The sequence below is a fragment of the Triturus cristatus genome, chromosome 11 (assembly GCF_964204655.1).
Source record: "Triturus cristatus chromosome 11, aTriCri1.1, whole genome shotgun sequence".
NCBI lineage: Eukaryota > Metazoa > Chordata > Amphibia > Caudata > Salamandridae > Triturus > Triturus cristatus.
Window position 1 is genome coordinate 602,647,306 of NC_140594.1, and position 25,405 is coordinate 602,672,710.

Genomic DNA, 25,405 nt, shown 5'->3' on the forward strand with positions numbered 1-25,405 from the left:
CTACATTGTACAACATTATTAATAATATTTTTAATTTACTAAAAAATGTTAGAAAATATACTAAATGTACATAAAATTTGTTCTGACCTATATTCAATATGTTTGAATTTAATTACAATGTAACTAATGCTAATTCTGAATGATCTTACTCAAATGAATAAACAATAACAAATTTAAAAAACTACAATAAAAACCATGTTCTTGTCTTATTAATTGTGTTTCTCTGATTATTAATATTGATCTTCTATTATGAATATTTAACATATAGAATATTTTTTTTATAAAAAAATAAAAAACAATAAATATTATAAAATTACAGAATGCCATTACCCATTATTCCAATACAAAATATTCATATATTTTTCCTAATAATAATATTAAATATTCCAAACATATCACATTAAAACTTTACATGTATTTATTATCCTAAACTATAAATATTGAATTAATTAGTACAAATCCAATATATAATAATAAAATACAAATAATATTCACTTAAATATATTTTTATTATTGCTATATCAATGTAATTTAATTTCATTAAATACCAGACAGATTAGAGTAGTTGCTAGACACTGACCATAAATAATTTACTATTCCCACTCCAGTCTATAATAAATTAAAGTAGATGCTTGACACTGACCAGAAATAATTTACTATTCCCACTCCTGTGTATAAAAAATTAAAGTACATGCTGGACACTGACCATAACTAATTTACTATTCCCACTTCAGTCTATAAAAAATTAGAGTAGGTGCTGGACAGTGACCATAAATAATTTACTATTCCCACTCCAGTCTATAAAAAATTAGAGTAGGTGCTGAACACTGACCATAAATAATTTACTATTCCCACTCCAGTCTATAAAAAATTAGAGTAGGTGCTGGACACTGACCATAAATAATTTACTATTCCCACTCCAGTCTATAAAAAATTAGAGTAGGTGCTGGACACTGACCATAAATAATTTACTATTACCACTCCAGTCTATAAAAAATTAGAGTAGGTGCTGCACAGTGACCATAAATAATTTACTATTCCCACTCCAGTCTATAAAAAATTAGAGTAGGTGCTGGACACTGACCATAAATAATTTACTATTCCCACTCCAGTCTATAAAAAATTAGAGTAGGTGCTGGACACTGACCATAAATAATTTACTATTCCCACTCCAGTCTATAAAAAATTAGAGTAGGTGCTGGACACTGACCATAAATAATTTACTATTACCACTCCAGTCTATAAAAAATTAGAGTAGGTGCTGGACAGTGACCATAAATAATTTACTATTACCACTCCAGTCTATAAAAAATTAGAGTAGGTGCTGGACACTGACCATAAATAATTTACTACTCCCACTCCAGTCTATAAAAAATTAGAGTAGGTGCTGCACAGTGACCATAAATAATTTACTATTCCCACTCCAGTCTATAAAAAATTAGAGTAGGTGCTGGACACTGACCATAAATAATTTACTATTCCCACTCCAGTCTATAAAAAATTAGAGTAGGTGCTGGACACTGACCATAAATAATTTACTATTCCCACTCCAGTCTATAAAAAATTAGAGTAGGTGCTGCACAGTGACCATAAATAATTTACTATTCCCACTCCAGTCTATAAAAAATTAGAGTAGGTGCTGGACACTGACCATAAATAATTTACTATTCCCACTCCAGTCTATAAAAAATTAGAGTAGGTGCTGGACACTGACCATAAATAATTTACTATTCCCACTCCAGTCTATAATAAATTAAAGTAGGTGCTGGACAGTGACCATAAATAATTTACTATTCCCACTCCAGTCTATAATAAATTAGAGTAGGTGCTGGACACTGACCATAAATAATTTACTATTCCCACTCCAGTCTATAAAAAATAAAAGTACATGCTGGACACTGACCAAAAATAATTTACTATTCCCACTCCAGTCTATAATAAATTAAAGTACATGCTTGACACTGACCATAAATAATTTACTATTCCCACTCCAGTCTATAATAAATCAAAGTAGGTGCTGCACACTGACCATAAATAATGTACTATTCCCACTCCAATCTATATTGAATTAGGGTTACTATATATTTTAGATTTTTTAAAACAATTACTAATTTGTAAACACTACCCACCCTTATCCCTTATAAATCCTACATCACTCTTATTAAATAAATGTAAATTATTTTTTATTAATATTAAATTTTTTATATATTTCTAAAACACTCCCCACCCTTATCCCCTATAACCGCAAAATACCACTTATGACATTTATTTTATTATTAAAATGATTAAAATTAACTTTTATTACCAAATTAGAAATTTCCATTATGTTTTTCAAATATAAAATATTACATATATTTCGAAAGCACTCCCCACCCTTATCCCCTATAACCCCCAATTCCCACTTATTACATTTATTTTATTAGTAATTTTTTTAAATTTTAATTTTAATACCAATTTAAATTTTCTTTTTTTTTTAATAAAATATTAAATATTTTTCAAAAACACTCCCCACCCTTATCCCCTATAACCCCAAAATCCCACTTCTTAAATGTATTTTATTAGTAAAATGTTTAATTGTAAATTTTAATACCAAAATTTAAATTTAATTTTTTTGTAATTCAATATTAAATAATAAATATATATCTAAAACACTCCCCACCCTTATCCCCTATAACCCCAAAATCCCACTTATTACATTTATTTTATTATTACAATTTTAACATTTAAATTTTAAAAACTAATTTGAATTTTTTTTATTTGTAAATATAATATTTCAAACATTATATCATAAATTATTAAATTTTATTAGTAACATTTTTAATTGTAAATTTTCATACCAAAATTGAAATTTCATTTTTTTAATTCAATATTAAATATTAAATATATATCTAAAACACTCCCCACCCTTATCCCCTATGACCACAAAATCCCACTTATTACATTTATTTTATTATTACAATTTTCACATTTAAAATTTAAAAACACATTAGAATTTTTTTATTTTTTTTTAAATATAATATTTCAAAAATTATATCCTAAAATATAAAATTTTAATATTTATTTCCAAAACACTCCCCACCCTTAACCCCTATATACACAACATCCCACTAAAATTTTTTTTTTTCATAATTAAAATTTAAATATTACAATTTTGTTCAAAATTTAAATTAAAATTCTACAAAAATGTATTAAAATATTTTATTTCAAATATATATTTTTAAAACACTCCCCAGCCTTATCCCCTATAAACCCAACATCCCGCTCCTAAAATTATATATCAAAATTTAAAAAATTATATTAATAATATTTCAAAAATTATATCCTAAAATATTAAATTTAATATTTATTTCCAAAACACTCCCCACCCTTAACCCCTATATACACAACATCCCACTAAAAAATTTTTTTTTCATAATTAAAATTTAAATATTACAATTTTGTTCAAAATTTAAATTCAAATTCTACAAAAATGTATTAAAATATTTTATTTCAAATATATATTTTTAAAACACTCCCCACCCTTATCCCCTATAAACCCAACATCCCGCTCCTAAAATTATATATCAAAATTAAAAAAATTATATTAATAAAAACAAAATTGTTATTTTTAATACACTTAAATAAACATTTGCTGACACTTCTAAACAATAATTTTTAACAAATCACAAAATGACTTAATACTATCCTTTTTCGATATTTTTACTACACGATATTATGTCTTTCGATATACTATACCTCGATATTTTACTACACATAACAATTTTGACATTTTTTACATCGATATTAATGACAGAGATATATTGTTCCATCGATATTTTGACTTCGATATTTCTGTATATCGATATTACATTTCCGATATTTTGTCTACTCACCGAAAATTATCCATATCCAGACTGACGCTGTGCACAATTCGAACGGAATGAATCTATCACTAAAGGATTTAATTTTACTTATTACATTTTTGCAAAAATATATATTTTTTAAAATTTTTGAAATCAATAAATATAATACTAAAAGTCTGATTTGTAAATTACACAAACATTAAAAAATGTTTAAAAATTGGTAAAGGAAATATTGCGTGTATAATAGTGCTTACTTTTACTTGTTTCTAAACTATGGGCCTCACTTAGATGTCGGGCGTAATCTTTCTTCCAGACATTGTTTTGGATTCATGAACAAACATAATGCCTGCCCAACAACAACAATTACAAAGCTTCCAAACAACATTTGTAGGGACTACCATTGAATACTATCGGATCCCCTTTTTCGACCATCAATACTGGCTCCCATGGGTGAAATAATCACTTGAAATCCTTTCACCCTGTCGTTGAACTTTTCGTGTTCGTACAGAGCAATTTGTAAATGCTGTCTGAATCTTACATCCTTTTATCTCAGCTGTAAACACAGGCTATTGCCTGCTACCATTCCGCTTTCAAAGATTCGGATAATACCAATGCCTTTCGTAACATACTTTGACAGTTCGTACAATTTCCAGCCGTCGTAATTTGTTGTTTTTCAAAACTGTTTTAGTAATTTTACAATGCGGGTTGGAAATGGGATTCAAGGTAATCAGATGACGTTCAGAGACTTTGCTTACAGTATGGTAATCGGGGACTTAGTGACATGATGTTAGTGAAATTGCGGAAATGGCAGCAAGAGTGCGTCAAGAATCAGCTATTACTAGTAACAGTTTGTTTCTAATTACTATAGGATTAATATTTATTCAAATATAAGTTTGTTCTTTAAATTTTTGATAGTATGAACATGCTCATGTTTGTGGTCGGGAAGCAAGGTTACCAGACTTACTTCGTTGTGACTATTTGTAATACACATGTTTTATTAAAACTAAATTGGTATTAATTCATATTTTTTTTTCTTCTCATGCTTATTCATTATCTAATATTTTACTATAATAATCCCAAAAAGACAATGTGGGAAACCGCTACAACACTACTATTTGGTGACGATATTTAATTTATAAATGCCTAGTGTGTGAATTTGATTATTAATATTTACAAATTATTAATACAACATGCTTACTTGTAGAATGTTTTGTAAAGTAAATGACAAGTAACATCAAATTTACTAAAAATTTGGAATTACATGCTAATCTCAAAATCCGCAATAGTATTCAAATAATATAGGCTTCAGGATTAGGTGCATATTGCAAAGGCTGCTGTTACCCCTGTTATGGGCAGACACAAACTCACTTTTCTACAGTTTCTGATTTTGTTGGACCACTCGGAAAAGGCTATGGGGCATGGATGTTAGAAATAATATAACGGCTACTGCATATTAACCAACTTCTTTGTATATATTAATCTACAACTGCCTTACCAATTGGTAGAGGTATTTACCAAGAACCTTATCCCTTAGGCCCGTGGTATAAAAATCTAGCAGTCTGAACGTTACTCATGATTTCTGTTGGACCACCACGATGGCATGTTGTTTGAGGTCCACATGACATCAAAATGAGGGTCACAGTGTTTAAAAACTTTGAAGGTGATCATGACATAAAACTTTTTATTATTATAATACTGCTACATTACTCTTTCGTTATAGTATGCTAGTGTGAGGTTCAAATTGTTGTTTTTTTTTTTACGCAGGTAATCATTTAAATACTTGTGTCATGATATATATATATATATATATATATATATATATATATATATATATATATATATATATCCAACCAACAAACACAAGTTTCAGTCGTACGCTCTCAGGAAAGACCAAGCAGCAGTCAAAAAAGGTGATCCAAGTTTAATTCTACACGTGTAGAATTAAACTTGGATCACCTTTTTTGACTGCTGCTTGGTCTTTCCTGAGAGCGTACGACTGAAACTTGTGTTTGTTGGTTGGATAATTATCACCGGCATGCTCCGCCGGAGTGTACGCCACCTTCCAATGGGGCCCAGTATTCCAGAAGGAGCTGTTAAAGATTAAAATAATTAAATTTTAATTAAAATAATTTCTTTTCACAAAATTACATAACTTAAAACAAGATTTGCAAACAAATAATAGAGCTTGCAAAAAATGGAGAACAGATTTTGGTGTTGGTCTGAATTGCCTCCAACACACACCATCTCAACGTCTGACCGAGCCATCAAAATACCTTTGGTTATAAAAAAATAAAATAGGATGTGACCACACATGGTGCAGTTCAAAACTCACAAGTAAGGGACATATTTAGATCTCGTTGTGATCGGCTGAGAACAACTGTCCGAGCCCTACAGACAGATTATTATCGTGTCGTGCGGATTCCTTCCTGACCAAGCCATTCCGATGGGCTCCATCGGAAAGGAATCCCACACGTATTTCCAGATTGTGGTCAACAGCCTCGGCCTGTATGCCGTCTGCAACTCCCTCAGTACTACCCCTGCCGCCTCTTGCAACCAAGGGATTTCAATGGCATTTTTTCTCAGATTTTTATTTTTTGGATTTGAGGCACAAAAAGGCAGTCGAGAACTGTCTTTGTGTGTGAGCCTGCCTAATGGGGCACATAAAGTGCACCTCAGTGGATCTTTGTAACTGGTTGCATGCACCTTAGGGTTGCCGAACACATGGTGCATGGATGAACTGCTCCCCTGCTTTTAACGATGAATGAATTCATTCCATTCCGCTCGGAATGCATGCATGCATTGTGTTGTATACGATTGCAAGCGAACCCTGTTCTGCCGCATCCTACTAGCAGTGCTGTAATTGACAACAGCAGGTTGGTCGGTTATGGCTCATGACCAATGTTGGACGTACATGAGTATGTCCGACATTGGAATATGCCCCTAGGTATGATACTTTATTCTACGTGCGTACACAGTATTCAGCACAAGCACACATAGTCAAATGTGAATTTGTGTTAATTAATGCACTATGGGGAGAGAGGTGATTGCAGCTCCTCTATGGAGACAAGTGTTCCTGTCTTCAATCATCTCGAAAATTGGTTTTTGAAGATGGGACCATCCATAGCTATCTCCAACCTTCCGACAAACCTGTACTTCCTGCATTTTGTCTGGTTCATTATAAACTTGCTGAAGTCGCAACTGCCTCCCGCTCAGACGCTTCCTTTCATCCTAGCAGTTCGGCACACTGTGCAGTTTCAGGCTTATCGTACAAATCAGCCATTACAGGATATTTTGGCTATGATACTGATCTTTGAACATTGATCTTGGATTTAAAAGATAATGATTCTCGTGCTGTTCATTCTCCTGCATCCAGCTTGTGTACAATGCCAAATGCCACAGTTAGGGTCAGGAATGTGACCTTACGTTCAAAATGGAACAGCTTCTGTCTAAAAACACCAACCTGGATCACTGATTTGATGTTATTTCTTTACCTGTTCAGTCTGTTAAGAAATTGCTATTTGGTCAGACGCAGAACACTTTTATTTCACAAACCATATGTCACAGTATTTTGGGATGCTTACCTTATGGCATGTGGAGGCCATGTGTGAGAGTTGGTTTGCAGAGGATGCTTATCCCCGGTGGAAGCCAACCTCCATATCACCTTTTTGGATCACCTCACAATATTGTTGTTTAGACAAGCCTTTTTGCATGGTAGGCTGGTTCTTGTATTCACATACAACTTGACCGTCATGTTGTACTGCAATAATCTGGGCGACTTTGGGCGGTGAACCCTGTGTGGAGAGGCCATGTGCCTTTAGGTTTGGCTTTGACAACATGTCATGTCCCTGTAGGCCTAACATCTGTATAGGTTTAGTAAATACCACAGCGGACGAACGTAGCTGACGGTGCCTTGAAAAACACCATTGCATTCACCATCCGTGCAAAAGGACTCTTTCAGCGTATGGAAGAAAATTTATTAGATCGTTTTGCCTCTGATGATAAATATCAATGTATTTCTTTTGGAAGATTGAATATTGAATTTGAAGAACATTTGTCAGCAACGTTTTTCGTTGGTAGTATAGTTCACGCCTCCTTTAATCATTAACGGCCATGCCACTTCTGGCAAGAGTCTTACAAACGCTCCAGAAAAAATGGCCAAAAGTCATTCTAGGGGCGCAGAAATCTTTAGATATTCTGGTACCACAAACTGATGTCAATAAACACAGATCCTGCAATCCGACTGCCACTCATGGAGGATGTTCTGTTGCAGCAGCAGAGATTGCGGGTGTTGTTAATCTCTGCCAGAACCAGTACAACCTTTGTCTGCTTGCGTGGTGATTTGTCATTGTCAGATGTCAAGTTTCAAACCTATTTTCAGAGTTTGTGAAATTATTCCGGCAACATGAGATCCCGCAACAAAATTGGTATATGACTGCAAAAGTGACAACAATTCTAAACATTGTACACAATGGGCTGTCAACCACCTATCTTACTGTATTCCAGCAATTGTCTTATTAATTATTTCTTTGTCCATCCAGTGTTCTTCTGCTTAAAATCTGAATGTCTATTTTTTTGGCCCTCTCATCTTCCCTTCACAGCACGACCAGTCACCCCTTTTAAGTGTCCTTTGAAAAAAATATTTTTGAATTTGTTAATCCAGTATTTTATCTTTTCAACATTTATTATACCTTACTTGTACATTATTTTGGTTCACAGTTACTTTCTTATCAACACCATATTTAAAAATGGGCAACTTTCCTCTTTGGTTGCTCACTATCAAATGATCTGTTTTAATGGTAATAAACCAATGCAAGTAGGATGAGTCAGCTGCAGACACCTAGCTTTGCAGACAAGGTAGTGCTCAACAAAACGTCATCCCTGCATTGTAAGGTGTTAACACATTTATGATTTGGACTTTTAAAATAAATGAAAGTTGAAAGTTGAAAAAAATGTATATAGCGCTCTATCACCAAGCGGATTCTTGACGCTGTAGGCCGGAGACTAACCCTGAGAAAAAGACGGGGATGAAAGAGTTTTCAAAGGGAAGGCTAGGGAGAACAAATGAGTTTTAAGTTTTGCTCGAAAATCTAAGTAAGAAGGGGTGGAACGTATAGCAAGAGGAAGAGAGTTCCAGAAAAAATGGGCAAGAGTCGAACATCTGCTGCCACCAGATTTCTTATTACGGAAACGTGGCACCTCAAGAAGGAACAGAGTGTAAGAGCGAAGGTCTCTGCAGGGGACATATGCTATTATTTTAGATCCAACTAAAGCATGGTCAGTACCAGTGAGGGACATGAAAGTCAGGCAGCCTATCTTGAAAAGTGATCGTTCCCGGATGGGTAGCCAGTGCAGAGTACTTAATACAGGCGTAATGTGACTAGATTTAGGAAGCCTATAGATGAGGCGGGCCGCTTGGTTCTGGATGAGTTGTAAGCGGCGACATTCATAGGCAGGAATGCCTACGAAAAGGGCATTGCTGTAATCCAGGCGGGACAAGATAAGTGCTAAAATGATGAGTTTAAGAGCTTCAACTCAAAAGTATCGTGAATTTTTGCTAATGGTTCTTAGGGCCAAAAAACATGAAGACACTACGGAACTAATCTGAGGGCGCATGGAGAGGTCTTGACTAAATTTAATGCACAGGGTTTGCACAGATGCAGAAGGTGAGGGAGGGGAACCAAGGTTAGGGGGCCAGAAAGCAGAAGACCAGGGGTTGGATGGGCCACCAAAAAGAACCAGCTCGGTCTTATCGGGGTTCAATTTCAATTGGTTGGAGTTCATCCAGTTGAATATGAACGTAAGCGTGGAGTGCACCTTGAGAATACCATCAGGTGAGGCAGAGAGATTGAAGATGAGCTTGAGGTAATCGGCGTAATTAAACGCCGTGACCTCCATATCCTGTAAAGCAACAATAATGGGTTAAATGTAGAGATTAAACAAGAGGGTAGATAGTGACGAGCCCTGGGGAACTCCGCAGGTAACGGGGTTGATGGTAGCAAGGAAGCCCTCCAGGCGAACAGCCTGAGTGCGGCAGGTTAGAAAGGAGGTGAGCCAGGCCAGGGCCGAACCCCACAGGCCGGCACCTCCGACACGGTCGAGAAGGATGGAATGATCGACCGTTTTGAAGGCGGCAGACAGATCGAGGTTGACTAGGGCCTGGGGGGAGTTGGTATCGGCGCTGCGCCTGAGCTCATCTACTTCCAAGAGGACAACAGATTCCGTAGAGTGAGCTGGCAGAAAACCGGGCTGATTAGTTGCTAGGAGGTGATGGGCTTCGATGTTGTTGGAGAGTGAAGTCGTAATGTGACAATCCAAAATTTGGCTTAAGAGTGGCAACAATGAGATGGGTCTGAAAGTTGAAGGGACCGCTGGATCGGCACCGGGATTTTTAAGGATGGGTATGATGGTGGAAGATTTGAAAGAGTCATGTACAGAACCGAGGGTGATGGAGGTATTAAGAAGAGTAATAGGAGGTGCCGGACAACGGGAGAAAATCGCTCTTAAGATGTGTGCTTGGCAAAGATCAGCAGGGTAACCCTAAGTAACTTTTCCCAGGATATAGTGGAAGACCTCAAATGGAATTGATCAATGGAGGAGGATGGCTGGGGTCGTGGGGGACAGGTAAAGGAGGCAGGTGCCAAAGGGATATTCTGTTTTATGATGGCAATCTTCTCAATGAAGAAATTGTTGAGAGCATTACACAGGGTTTGACAAGGGATGGGCCTAGAGTCAGCACTATTAGAGCCAGAGAGTTCGTGCACAATTCTAAAGATCTCTTTTTGTTTATTAGTTGCCAGATGAATTTTCGGATTGAAATATTCCTGCTATGCGGAGATAATTCACTTTTTGGACACCTGCAACAGGGCCAAATAGTGAGGCTTTGAATCGGGACAGTATTTACGGCGCCAGAGGCGCTCCGCCTGGCGAAGTGCTAGTTTTTGAGATTTTAGGTTATTGGAAAACCATCTGTTGGGATCGTGCGGGCGACGGATTCTGACACATCTCAGAGGAGCAATCTGATTGCATGCTTCAGAGAGCCAGGTATTGATAAGGGTTACCTGCTTATTTAAACGGTAATCACTCAGAGTAGGAGCGAAAGGGGCTAATTAAAGACCTAGAGTGACGGTATCTACTGTATTCCAATTTAGAGCATAAGTGTTTTTGTACAAGGTTGAAGGTTGTCATTTGGCAAAGGGGCAGAGAAAATGATCAAAAAGTGATCAGACCAAACCGAAGGGGATATATTAGGTATGGAAATGGGAAGATTGACGTTCCAGATTTGGTCAAGAATGTCATTGTGAATGTTTGTGGGAACAAAAATATGAGGAATGAAGTTAATGCTATGGAGGGTGTCAGAAAAAACTTTAGACATAGAGTCTTCCGTGAGTCCCCTGGCCAAAAATTACAATCACCTAATAACAAAATAGAGGAGTTGTTAACGACCAGGGTGGCTAGAAGATCCTGTAAGGCTGGGATAAAGTGGGACATGGATTGAGGGGGACAATAAAGCAGTACAACAGTGAGAGGGGACTCGAGATTGGTAGAACGTACCACCAAGAGGTCGACTGATGGAATAGATAGTTGAGGAAGAGGTTGAAATAGGAGGTTAGAACAAACAATCATAGCCACTACGCCCCCCATCTTACCCTCAGGGCGGTCAGCGCGGAGGATATAGTAGGAGTATGGGGGAGAAGTGAGAACATCAGGTATGGAATTGGCAGTGTACCAGGTTTACATTAAACACAAAATCTCAGGACTGTAAGTTTTGATAAAGTCAAAGAGCTCCAATTGGTGTTTAACAGCAGAGCGAGTGTTGAGAAGAGAGACCGAGGCCAAATGAGGACCTTCCATATTATTGTAACGTCACCACTGTTTGTAACCTAAACTTGCGTTGTCTGTCTCAATTTCAATACATTATTCATGGATAATCTTTAAATTCTATATAGTGTAGCCTGTAGCAAATAAGGGGCTAGATTTTCTAAAAGATGACCTAATCCTGCATGCTCATCCTCTGGATCAATATCCTTAACAATTTAGCAAAGATAAAACCTTTTTACGGTCTTTCAGACAATTATGACAGGGCAAAGGCAGCCAACACAAGTATCATGCATTGTATTCTCATTAAAGAACACTACTAAGTTGCCACTTCTACATCCTAGTACACGTCCTTTGTACATTTCATTCTTTATATTTCATGTTTGCATGGATGGCCATTTTGACAGGTCAGTTTGGCACGATTTATTGTTTTTAATTTTCCTTGGTACCACCACAGTGGAAGGTATTGCTTGTGTATCTGTTCAAAAGTTAAGTAATTTCTGAGGTATCGGTCTCAATCATGTAAGACAAGTCACCCTCACTTTGGTAATGCATCAACTGTCAGACATTATGTTGCAGCAGATTCCTTACAGACCTACTTTTCACTCAAAACACTGTTGATTTATTTAGGGTTCAAAGGCCCTTCAGGGCAATAGTTGTAATTAATAACACTCCACGGCCATTCACTTCATTACTCGGCGCTTAAAGCATGGAAAGAAGTGAAAAGTCATGAGAAAAGCGCAAATTAGAGTTGGCGACATACACAATGCAAATGTCACAATGATGCAGGACAAAAATCCTAAGATGACACGCGTAGTAGACTGGCAACCCGTTACGTCACACAGGTGTTCCATTAACAATCATCTTAAATATCTATCATGACGTCTGGAAAATGAAAATTAATGAATATTTGGATAGGTCCTGTCTCTATCACAATATGCCTTACATAAGGTAGGTAACTTAAACTTTATGTTGGTTGTTTTAAAATTGTACAATTTCATATTTCTTAATAGTTTACATTTGGACTTTAATATATCTTCATTACTTATCATGCATTGGAACTCTATGCAGTTACAGCTGTAACTGCATTAAGAATCTTAGTTTATGAACACATATACTGTATTACGTAAGACAAAATTTTAGATTTAAATCATGTATGTTATTTCCAGACCACACTAACAAAAATGTAACAAAAGAAGAAAGTTCACACATAACTCTTAAAGTCTTTGTCCCCAAAACAAATTAAAACAAGAACTGTGTCTTTATTGCTTAGGATGCATTATGACAAGTATGGTTAGAACACTAACTCGCCCAACCTTCTTAGCATTTGTACATAGCTATGGTATCTCTCACACACAAAGGTGCCGATCACGATCCGTTAAAAACCGCGTACGAACCGTCGGTCGGAGCGAATTCCCCGTCCGACTCGTACCCGGTTGTAAAACTGTACAAACATGGAATTACGATTCGCACGGAAACACCATTTCCGTACGAATCGTAAAAAACACCGACCGACGAAAATATACATACGAATGTGATCCGGGAATGCTGCGACGTGACGTCGGGACGCTTTCAGGCAGCGTTTCACGAACCAGGAATTACGATTCGAACCGACAGCAGTCCGGACGGCAATATTTTCACGGCACCCAAAAAGTGCCGCAAAAGCGAAGTACGGCGCGAATCGACCAGAGTAGGTGGCCCGGTATGCGCCGACCCCCCCCCAGCCCCCGTAGGTGCGCGCCGACCCCCCCCCAGCCCCCGTAGGTACGCGCCGACCCCCCCCCCAGCCCCCGTAGGTACGCGCCGACCCCCCCTGTGTGTACACCCGTGTACGGTGCGTACCCCCCGTGTACGTTCGAGTCGGACCCCCCGTGTACGCTCGAGTCGAACCCCCCCGTGTACGCTCGAGTCGTACCCCCACCCGTGTACGCTCGAGTCGGACCCCCCCGTGTACGCTCGAGTCGGACCCCCCCGTGTACGCTCGAGTCGGACCCCCCCGTGTACGCTCGAGTCGGACCCCCCCGTGTACGCTCGAGTCGGACCCCCCCGTGTACGTTCGAGTCGTACCCCCACCCGTGTACGCTCGAGTCGGACCCCCCCGTGTACGCTCGAGTCGGACCCCCCCGTGTACGCTCGAGTCGGACCCCCCCGTGTACGTTCGAGTCGTACCCCCACCCGTGTATGTACGGTGCGTACCCCCCGTGTACGCTCGAGTCGGACCCCCCCGTGTACGCTCGAGTCGGACCCCCCCGTGTACGTTCGAGTCGTACCCCCACCCGTGTATGTACGGTGCGTACCCCCCCGTGTACGCTCGAGTCGGACCCCCCCGTGTACGCTCGAGTCGGACCTCCCCGTGTACGTTCGAGTCGTACCCCCACCCGTGTATGTACGGTGCGTACCCCCACGCGCTGGGGGTACGCACCGTACATACACGGGTGGGGGTACGACTCGAACGTACACGGGGGGGTCCGACTCGAGCGTACACGGGGGGGTCCGACTCGAGCGTACACGGGGGGGTACGCACCGTACATACACGGGTGGGGGTACGACTCGAACGTACACGGGGGGGTCCGACTCGAGCGTACACGGGGGGGTCCGACTCGAGCGTACACGGGGGGGTACGCACCGTACATACACGGGTGGGGGTACGACTCGAACGTACACGGGGGGTCCGACTCGAGCGTACACGGGGGGGTCCGACTCGAGCGTACACGGGGGGGTACGCACCGTACATACACGGGTGGGGGTACGACTCGAACGTACACGGGGGGGTCCGACTCGAGCGTACACGGGGGGTACGCACCGTACACGGGTGTACACACAGGGGGGTCGGCACGTACCTACGGGGGCTGGGGGGGGGGTCGGCGCGTACCTACGGGGGCTGGGTGGGGGTCGGGGCGTACCTACGGGGGCTGGGTGGGGGTCGGCGCGTACCTACGGGGGCTGGGGGGGGGGGTCGGCGCGTACCTACGGGGGCTGGGGGGGGGGTCGGCGCGTACCTACCGGGGCTGGGTGGGGGTCGGCGCGTACCTACGGGGGCTGGGGGGGGTCGGCGCGTACCTACGGGGGCTGGGGGGGGTACGGCACGTACCGGGCACCTGTTTGGACGTCTCCATGGTTGTTATGGGAGTTCGGTGCGGACGGTCTTTTCACCATACGGTTGTACATTCGGACGCCCGGGATGGATCGTGATTCCCCGGTCGGAGTTCACCTTTCACGTTTGTACGGTGAATCGTCCGAGGACGTGTCGGACACATTTTCCGACCCGAGGACGTGTGGGGAAATATTCCCAGTGCGGTTCGTATGGACTTTTTACCATGCGAATCGTGATTGCCAGTTCGTACGGCACTTGTACGATTCGTACGGTAAAAAGACCCGATACGAGTCGTACGGGGACATTTTTTACCGGATCGTGATCGGCACCAAAGTAGATTCAGGTCATGGATTACATATTGAAACTACACTGGGAATCTACTTAACAAAGAAATTTGCAACATGTGTTATTTAACATTGATCTTTTGTAACTCTTAAGGAATTGTCCAAAAAAACAATAATTCCTTTTTTATTTTTTTGGGGGAAATATGTTGGATTGCATATCCCATTGATACATGTTCTCAAAAAAGATAATTGTCATGTTATGACAAGGAAAGAGACTTTGTCCATGCTTGCTTGGAATAATGCTTCAAAGACTACAAATAGTCAAACCATTAAATTTTTATTTTTCAAATGTTGTCAAATATATTTACACTCAAGTACAAAACACTGTTCTGCTTACGAAAAATAAATATTACATATAATTTTACATAATACATATGATATGTGAACAAATTAAACGCCTATATTACTATTAAAAATAAATGTAAAATCGATTATATGCATCTAAAAATCTCACTTCACATCACAGAGGTAGTGTTTCTAATACTCTTACAGCACTGCACAAATAAATAGCATTATAAGCATTTGTGGCATCTAAAACCATCAATCGCCAATAAGGATGATGCATCTGTTTCAATGCATTCAAGATGAATCCAACAACCGCATTCATCACAAAACGGCTGTTGGAAAAGGAAATGAATAAATAAATGTTATTTCCTTTAAATTGTATGCTGGTAAATATGTTATAGCTTTGCTAACATTTGTTAAAAATTTTGACGTTTGTAAACAATATGCATAGTAACCGGGCCCAATTTAAAAAGGAAAACTATTTTTTTAAAACGATACGTGATGCAACTTTTCCTGATAATCACTAGGTTCATCAAAACTAGTACCTTAGTGCTATTGTGGTTTTCACAAAACATGGTCAATGCATGCTTATTATCACATTGGCGCTTCACCTCTCAAAGTTTTCAGTAATTATAAAACCTGGTTGTTAGAGCATTGGTATTAAGAAGGGTCCCTTTAAACAACACCTTGCATTGTGCCACCATAATGGTAGTTTGGAATCAACTCACACAAACTCCCAATAGAGGAGGCATTAAATACTGCAAACAAAATTAAAGATTTTAAAAGCATCAGGAAAAATACCTTATTTACTCTTTGCACAAAGAGTAAACTGAAATATTGGTAAAACAGCCTTACAACATGCCTTATATCACATACCGCAGGGATCATTACAGTCCAGGGCATAGCATATTAACATTCGCACATCTGACAATGCACTTTACAGTTTAATTAAGTATTTTACAAGTGAACTTTGAAATTGTACTGCCACTATTTTTTTTCCCAGGGTCATGATGCTTTCACAGAAACCAATTTTGTTTGCTGTTAAAGAACAAGTTACTTACATTCTGTAACGATGTATCATCAAGAATCATTATGTAGTTAGAGTCCTCACCTTAGATATAGCCCCAGGCATCAGACTGTATTTGGAAATAGTTTTGTAACAAAACCCCTTGCGCGTCGATAGGCGTCTAATGTGGCTCCTTGCCCGTTGTTGGCGTCCTGCGCAGGAATGACGTCGTCAGAGTACTTAGACGCCGCCCTCGTGCTCTGATGTCAGTTCTTGTACATAGATTTCCACGCCAGGAACACACAGCCATTCAAGAGTCCGATACTGGTGCAAAAAAAGTCTAGGGGCCTGAAAAGGGTAACCTTAACCCTAGGTGTCATTTTCCAGAACTGGGAGGCAGGATGGGTCGGATTAGGAATCTAACTAACTAATGTTTCTTACAGATACATCGTTAGCAAAGGTAATTAACTTTTTTATCTGAAAGAAACACGTTACTTATATTCCTCACCTTAGAATAGATACCACAGCAATACCAACACCGGTGGTGGGTCTGCAAACCAAGATCACAACACAAAGTCCGGGAGAACAGAACTGCCAAAGAAGCCATCACTCCTTACTTCGCTATCTAGGCAATAATGCCTGGCGAACGTGTGCAGTGAAGCCCACGTCGCCGCCGGACAGATGTCCTGCAAGGGGACTCCCCGTCCCAGGGCAGTAGTATCCGCTGTGGCCCGGGTGGAATGGGCTCTCAGCCCAACAGGAGGGTCCTTTTTAGACAAATACTAACTGATCTTTATACACAAAACGACCCACCTTGACATGGTCTTCTTGTGTACAGCTTTCCCCTTCTTAGCACCTACGTATATAACTAAAATTTAGTCCTCCTCCCGGAAATGTTTGATCACGTCCAAATACAAGGAGAGCACACATTTTTGATCCAGACGGTGGAGCCTCTCTTCCTCTTTTGGACGATGCAGAGCAGGAAAGAAGGTGGGCAAGGTGACAGATTGCACAATGTGAAAGGGTGTCACCACTTTCCGGAGAAAAGAATGACGAGTCCGGAGGACAACCTTGTCCGTATGAACATACAGAAAAGGAGGCTTAGATGATAGAGCCTGGAGCTCACTCACCCGTCTAGCCCAGGTGACATCTAACAGGAAAGCAGTCTTAAGAGTCAGAAGACGAAGGGGACAATTATGAAGAGGCTCAAAGGGAGCACACATCAGAAATGTCAGGACATGATTCAAATCCCACTGAGGCATTACAAAAGGGACAGGAGGGAACATGTGGGTAATGCTTTTATGAAAATGTGAAACTACAGGGGACTTGAAAAGAGAAGGCTGATCAGGAAGCCTCTATAATTTAGAGATTGCAGAAACATAACCTTTAAAGGTCCCCATAGCAGAGCGCTGCTGGGCAAAAGAATGAAGAAAGAGGAGAACCTGAGAAACAGGGGCGTAAAGGAGATCCACAGCCTTTGCTGTGCACCATTCCACAAATTTGTTCCACCTGTAGGCGTATACCGTTTTTGTTGAGGGATGCCTTGCGGCCAGAATGACATCCCAGACTTCAGGAGGCAAGTCAAATGGCATCAACTGCCGCCGCTGAAACTCCACGCATGGAGGTGGAGGCTGGACAGGTTCTGGTGAAGGAACGCCCCCTGTTGCTGCGACATAAGGTCCTCCTGAAGAGACGTATCGGAGGATCGGTTAACATACCGAGTAGCTCTGGATACCAGTACCTTCGTGCCCAATCCTGAGCCACTAATTTGACTAGGGCCCGGGCGTGCCTTATCTTCTTCAGCACTCTGGGCAGAAGTGGTATAGGCGTAAATGTGTACAACATACCGCAACTCCGCTCGCGACAAAAAGCGTCTCAGAGCGAGTGCCTTTTTGTAAATTCAAACACACAGAACTGCTGACATTGCGCGTTCTCTTTGTTGGTGAATAGATCTAAACAAGGGTCTTCCCACTGTAGAAAGAGACCTTGCGCCAAGTCCGAGTTCAGACGTTATTTGTGATCCATCATGCACCGGCGGATGAGTTAGTCTGCTCTGGTGTTCAGAGAGCCCGCCAGATGTTGAACCACCATGGTGATGCCCTTGTGTTCCAGCCATGTCCAGAGGCGCAGAGCCTCCTGACAAAGCGTCAACGACCCTACCCCGCCCTGTTTGCTGCAATACCACATGGCGGTGGTGTTGTCCGTGAACACCTGCACGACACTTCCCCGGAAAGAGCGAAGGAAGGCTTTCAGTGCTAGTCGGATGGCTCTCAGCTCCAATCATGTTGATATGGAGTCGAGACTCAGCCGGAGACCATAGGTCACTGATCTCCGCCTCTCCCATACGGCCCCCCCAAGACAGGAGGGAGTCATCCGTCACTACTACATGCTCCGGTTGGGGTTAGGGAGAGGCATCTGCCCTTGACCCAATCGCTGTCCGTGAACCACCAATGCAATTGTTTCACAGTGCCATCCGAGATCAAGACATGGTCGGACAGGTTGCCTCTATGCTGGGCCCACTGAAACTTATGTTTCCATTCCAGAGTACGCATGCGCCGCCTGGCGTAATTCACTAACAGGATGCAGGAGGCCATCAGCCACAGAATCCGCAGCACCAACCTGACCGAAAGCAAGGATAGAGGCGGAAAGATGGGAATCAGAGCTTGAATATCACAGACCCGCTGCTCCAGTGGATAGACCCGGAAATGTGCCAAATCGAAAAAGGCTCCGATGAAAAGGAGCTTCTGGCAGTGACTCTGGTGCGACTTTGGCACATTGATGGAGAACACCAGCGGATGCAGGAGGTTGGCCGTAGTCTGGAGGTGGGAGAAGACTTGCTGGGGCGAGCCCGCCTTCAACAACCAGTCGTCGAGATAGGGGAAGACTGTAACCCCTCATCTGCGCAGATGACCTGCAAACACCACCATCACTTGTGTGAACACCCGAGTGGCACTGGTGAGGCCGAAGGGGAGCACGGTGAACTGAAAGTGCTCCTGACCCACAGTGAACCGCAGGTAACACCGATGGGCCGGCAGGACGGGGATGTGAAAGTAAGCGTCCTCCAAGTCTAACACTACCATCCAGTCTACAGGATTGAGGGCAGCCAGAACCGGAGCTAGCGTGAGCATCTTGACCCGCTCCTTCATAAGCAAGGCGTTGAAGCTCCTGAGGTCCAAGATAGTGCGTAGGCCCCCTTTGCCCTTCTTTCGAACCAGAAAGTAGTGGGAATAGCAATCACGACCTACTTCAGGCCCAGGAACGCGCTCGACGGCCTCTTTTGCCAAGAGGGCCGTAAAATCCTCCCGCAGCAGATTCAAGTGATCCTACGACTTTTGGTGGTATTGCGGTGGCATGGCTGGAGGGTTTGTCTCGAAGGGGAGGGAGTAGCCCCTTTTGACTATTTGCAGCACCCACCTGTCCTAAGTAATGGACCACCAGTGGAGCGGGTGAGGGCAAACCATGCTACCCACTGTGGTTGGATGGTCCAGAAATCTCGGACTTGGAGGCCTTTGAGTCGGATGGTGTCGGGGTGGATGTGGAATGACCGGCACATTGTCCTCCCATACCGCCTCTGTGGAAAACCACGCCCCTGACCTCATGCAGGTTGTTTTGTTGGCCGGTGGGTCGGCGGACGTGAGGAGGCACCCCTTCCTTGGCCACAAAAGGTGCGAAAGGAAGAAGTTTGCTGCCGTGGGTACGAGAGACCTAAGGACTTGCCTGTAGCCCGGGAGTCCATAAAACGACCCAGCGCAATATCCGCCTTCTTACCACAAAGACCCTTTGGCTTCGTTATTGTTAACAATATAAAGGTTTTTCTATTTTTTTCTTCATATTTTCTCCATAAGAAATGACGTTATATTTCTTTCCTTTTTAATTTCATAAGTTTATCCAGAAACATGTGTGGACACTATCATACGTCAATAGTGGAGAAAACACTCTGTTGAAACACGTACTCCCAAAAGGACTTTTGTTTACTGCAGCTCACAAATAAACTAATTATATGTCACTCTCTCTCTCTCTCCCCATTTTTGGCATGCTGCTGCCTCCATCACAAAATACCTCATATTACATGACGTGGTGAGGTATGCTCTATCCAGTATTTAGATTTTGATTTTCTATAATTGTGTATTGTTAGATAATTTTAAGGTTACGCTACTGAATCTTCCACCGACTCAACATCTGGGATCTGCATCCACATGTCTTATTCTCACTGTAATTTCCAACCCGTACTTTGCATTTCTTGCCTCATTGCTTTTGAGAACTAGGAGACAGTCTTCATCCTCAAAGCAGATACAGCAACATATCTAAAGACGTCTGAGATTTGCGGCTCAATGCCTCTCAATCCCCACTGTTTTCTAATTCTTCTGGCAATGCCCACATGCGTCAGGAAGTTTCATTCCCGAAAGTATTATTCTGCTTGTATTACATTGAATGTGAGCAGTGTACAATATTGGTATTAGTCCCCTGTTTAAATTCTGACCCGTCCCTACCCAGAACTCATACACCGACCACTAGTCTCACTGTGTAAGACCACTTAGTATTGAGATAGGTAGGTCCATGGAGTATGGTGTCTTGAGCAATCTCATCTTTATAGCTCAGAAGCTGTCCACCAACATGGTTTACATTGTGTCTTCAAATATGTTCTGCCGCAACAGTAAATGGATCTTTGATAGAGCTATGGCATCTGGAGGATCCGTGTTACGTTACCTTTTTTTATTTTTTTTCCAAGAACAGACACTGCATCAGCCGGGACAAGTGGCAAGCCATATAACTTACATCTAAGTCATGGACCGCTAGTCTACCTCCGCTTTGGAGCTCTCTAATGACTACTATTGGACTGAGGGGACGCGTTGCACTTCAAATCTATGCAAAACCATTCCTGCAAAATTTTCAGAGAGTACCCACGGAGGTGCCTCTTTGGAATAGAACTGCACTACATGTTTCATGCACATCATTAACTCTAAAACCATGTGGTCCATGAACCAATCAACATTTGCACAGGTGGGCAAAAGTAATCACACCCGGTGTACATGCACATGCATTTTAAGCACGGGGCCTCTGCAATGCCTCATTTTTTTTTTTTTTTTTTTTTTTTTTTAAATTTCTTTTTATTTGCATTTCAACAACAGTACAAACACAATACACTGCAGAATGTATAGAATCCAGTATAGACGAGACAGTCACCTCCATATACAACGATGTCCATAATGCCAATAGGTATCCACACAATAGTGCCAGAGCGAGACACAAGAGCAGAATCTCCCCTCGTCTCAGCCCCCAATACACCCCCAACATCTCCCACATCTTCAGCGTCAGCCGCTGCGACCCCTCAGCAATCTCGACATCTGTCTCCCCCCGGTCATCCGGCTCGAGGGTCAGCGCCCTACAACGGATCGAGCGGTGTTTGAAGCAACCACTGTGAGAAAGGGCCCCATATGTCCCGCGGGCGCGTGCGTGGTGGCAGGAGCTCCCAGAAGAGGGTGAGCTACGTCTGGCAGTATACAACACTCTTAAGCCACTCCCTGATAGTAGGCGTTGTGGTAGCCCCCCAGTGTATCGCAACCTGGCGCTTAGCAAGGAGGAGGAGCATGGCCGGCAGTCGGCGATGTTTAGGCTTGACCATATGTAGGATCCCCAGCAGTGCAGTCTGAGGGGTACATGGAATCGGAAGCTCCGTAATGAGACACACCAGCCGCAGCACCTCCTCCCAAAAGGGGGCGATCATGGGACACTCCCACGCCATATGCAAGAAGTCAGCGCTACGCGCAGTGCATTTCCAACAATTGTCCGTGTCTCGTAAGCCAATACGATGAAGTCTGCGTGGGGTGCGATATATCATATGTATGTACTTGAAATGGATAAGCCGGAGTCTGTAGTTAGGGGATAATGTCTCAAGCATTCTGCAGCATAGGTCCCAGTGGGCATCGAGAATTTCAGTTCCCAACGCAGCGCTCCACAGATCGCGCGCCGCCGGGGTCACCACTGGGTGATCGCTTTGCATGCGGCTATATAGACGAGAAATCAGCTTGCGCCCCGATTCCACCTTCAGGACATTTTCCAGAGCCATCAGACTGGGCGGCGGCTCCGGGAATGTCGGGAACAGTGCTCTACATGTGTGGCGAAGCTGGTGATGTAGCAGGGCGTCTAGCGCCGTCGGGGCCTCCGCAGCGCACATCTGCGGTAACGTGATGAAGACACCATCAGGAAAGACGTCTCCCGCCGTATGGAGACCCCGAGACGCTGCGCGTTCTCCCGTTTTCATGCTCTGTAGCGGGGGCCACATGGGGTTCCCGCGCAGAGGGATTGCCGACGTATAGAGAAGATCTAACTTGGCCCGGCGGCGCAGTCCGTCCCAGGCCCACTGAAGCGCACGCACCGTATCGATTTCGTTCCGCCTGCTCTTGTGTGGCGCATATAGGGCAGTGCGGAGCGGGAGCGGGCCAACCATGTCCGCCTCTATCGCCACATGTGGCTGATACGGCGTGGGGTGTACCCAATAGTGCAGGAATTGCGCCTGCGCACAATACGCATACAGCGCGAAGTCTGGCGCCGCCATACCTCCCTGTCTTTGTGGGAGGGTGAGCGTCTCCCATGCTACCCTCGGCTGTCTACCCCCCCACACCAGTTCGATCATGAGCGATCGTATCTTGTTCAAGAAGTGTTTAGGCAAGGGGAGGGGGATATTAACAAAGAGGTAGAGGAGCTTGGGCAGTATGACCATTTTGGTCACAGCTATCTTACCCGCCAGGGACAGGGGCAGGTGTTTCCATCGGCCTACCCTTTCCTCTATCCACTGCACGGCCCTCCCGTAGTTCTCCGTCCACAGTTCCTGCATGTCCGTGCTAACCCATACGCCCAGGTAACGCACCGGCCCGTCCGCCCACTTCAGCGGGCAATCCGGCGTGAAGCGGGATGTCGCCTCCGTTAAGGGCAGGAGGACCGACTTCTCCCAATTAATAGTCACCCCTGAAAGCAGACCATACCTCATCAGTTCACTCGTCATTGGGGAGAGGTTAACCTGCGGGTCAGTCACATAAAGGGTGATATCATCCGCGTACAGTGAAATGGTCAGCGCACGGGATGAAAATCCAATTCCCCTGTTCGCATGATGTTGCCTGATCCGGGCTGCCAAGGGCTCGGTTGCAATCGCGAATAGTAGGGGCGACAGAGGGCAACCCTGTCTCGTGCCCCTACCGATGCCAAAGGGCTCGGAGACCAGCCCGTTCACCCTCACACGGGCAGTGATGTTGGTATAGAGCAGGCGAATATATCGGATGAACGCGACGCTTACTCCCATTCGCTGCAGCAGGGTGAACAGAAACGCCCATTCCAGGGAATCGAACGCTTTCGTGGCGTCCAATAGTACCACTGCGGCCTTGACATGAGGAGCCAAGTAGTGTAACACTCCGAACAGGGTCCGTAAGTTGTGGGTCGTGGAACGGCCTGGCACGAACTCCGATTGATCTGGGCGGATCATTAGTGGCATCACCGGTTGTAATCGCAAAGCGAGCATTTTCGCAAATATCTTTGCGTCTGTATTTATAAGGGACAACGGCCGATAAGAGTCACAGCTCTGGGCGGCCTTCTCGGGTTTTAAGAGGGCAATAATGAGGGCCTCTCTCATGGACGCGGGGAGCATCCCAGACTCAGCCGCCTCATCGTATACAGCCAGCAGCCGGGGGGCGAGGATGTCAGCGTATTCCTTGTAGAACTGTGCCGGAAGACCGTCCGGTCCAGGCGCCTTGCCAGGGGCCAAGGACCCCAACGCCTCCTTCACATCGTCAATGTCAAAGGGGCGATCGAAATAACCTTGTTGATGCGCATTAAACCAGATCAACTGAACCGTGTCTAAATAATCAGCAACGTCTGCCGCGTCAGTCCCACCCCGGGAGCGGTATAACTTTTTATAGAAGGACCTGAACGAATCCAGTATCTCTGGAGGGGAGTGCACGGTGTCGCCCTGCGCCGTTTCTATAGAAGGAATGTAAGAGGAACCTCTTTGCGAGCGCAGCAGCCGGGCCAATGTTCTACCCGGGCGATCCCCTTCGCCATATCTGCGCGCCGTTGCGTGTCTGTGTAGAAATTTAAGCTCCCTGTCCGCCTCCGCCTGGTATTCCGTTAGGGCGGCACGTGTTTCCGCTAGAGTGGTCGCTGAGGGGTGCGAGCTATATTGTACTTCTAGATTATGTAAGCGGTTCTCCAGTCTCTGGAGTGTATTTCTAATAGACTTCAGCACTCTAGCCTGTCCCGCAATGCAATGGCCCCGGATTACCACCTTGAACGCGTCCCATAGGGTGCCAACCGACGCCACTGAGTTTGTGTTGAGTTCAAAGTAATCAAGTATATGTTGGTGTACCTCCTCGCGGAATACCGGATCTAGCAGGGCCTGCATAGGTAGCTGCCACGTGAATGGGGCGATGTATGGTTTGGGGACCCGTAGCACCAGTTCAACCGGACAGTGGTCCGATAGAGTACGCGCTCTGTGTTGCACGTCAGACGTCCAGGCTTGAATATGTGGAGTTGTTAGCCAAAAATCTAATCTAGACCACGCCTTTCTGTGTGGGGTGAAGCATGTGCCCTCACGCTCGCCGGGATGCAGGATTCTCCACGAGTCCAACAGGTTATATTCTTCCATTAGACCTCGAAGAAGATTTGCTGTTTGCGGATGATGCGTGCGCGCCGCACCTTCCCTGTCATTTTCCAGCGAGAGTACGGCATTGAAGTCCCCTCCCCATATGTACTCCCCCGCGCCAAGGGATTGTGCCTTTAGCCAGACTGTCCGGAAAAAATCCGGGTCATCCGTGTTGGGACCGTAAGTGTTAATTAGGATTATCTGTTTATGGAACAATTTCCCCAGTATGATTAAATATCTGCCCTCCGAGTCGGCAGTTACTTTAAAGGTTTGCCATGGTAACCCTTTGCGTATTAAGGTAGCCACCCCACGAGAGTAACTGGAGCATCCAGACGTGTGTACCTCACCCCACCTAGCATGTCGCAATCGGTCTCCCGCTTTCTGTAA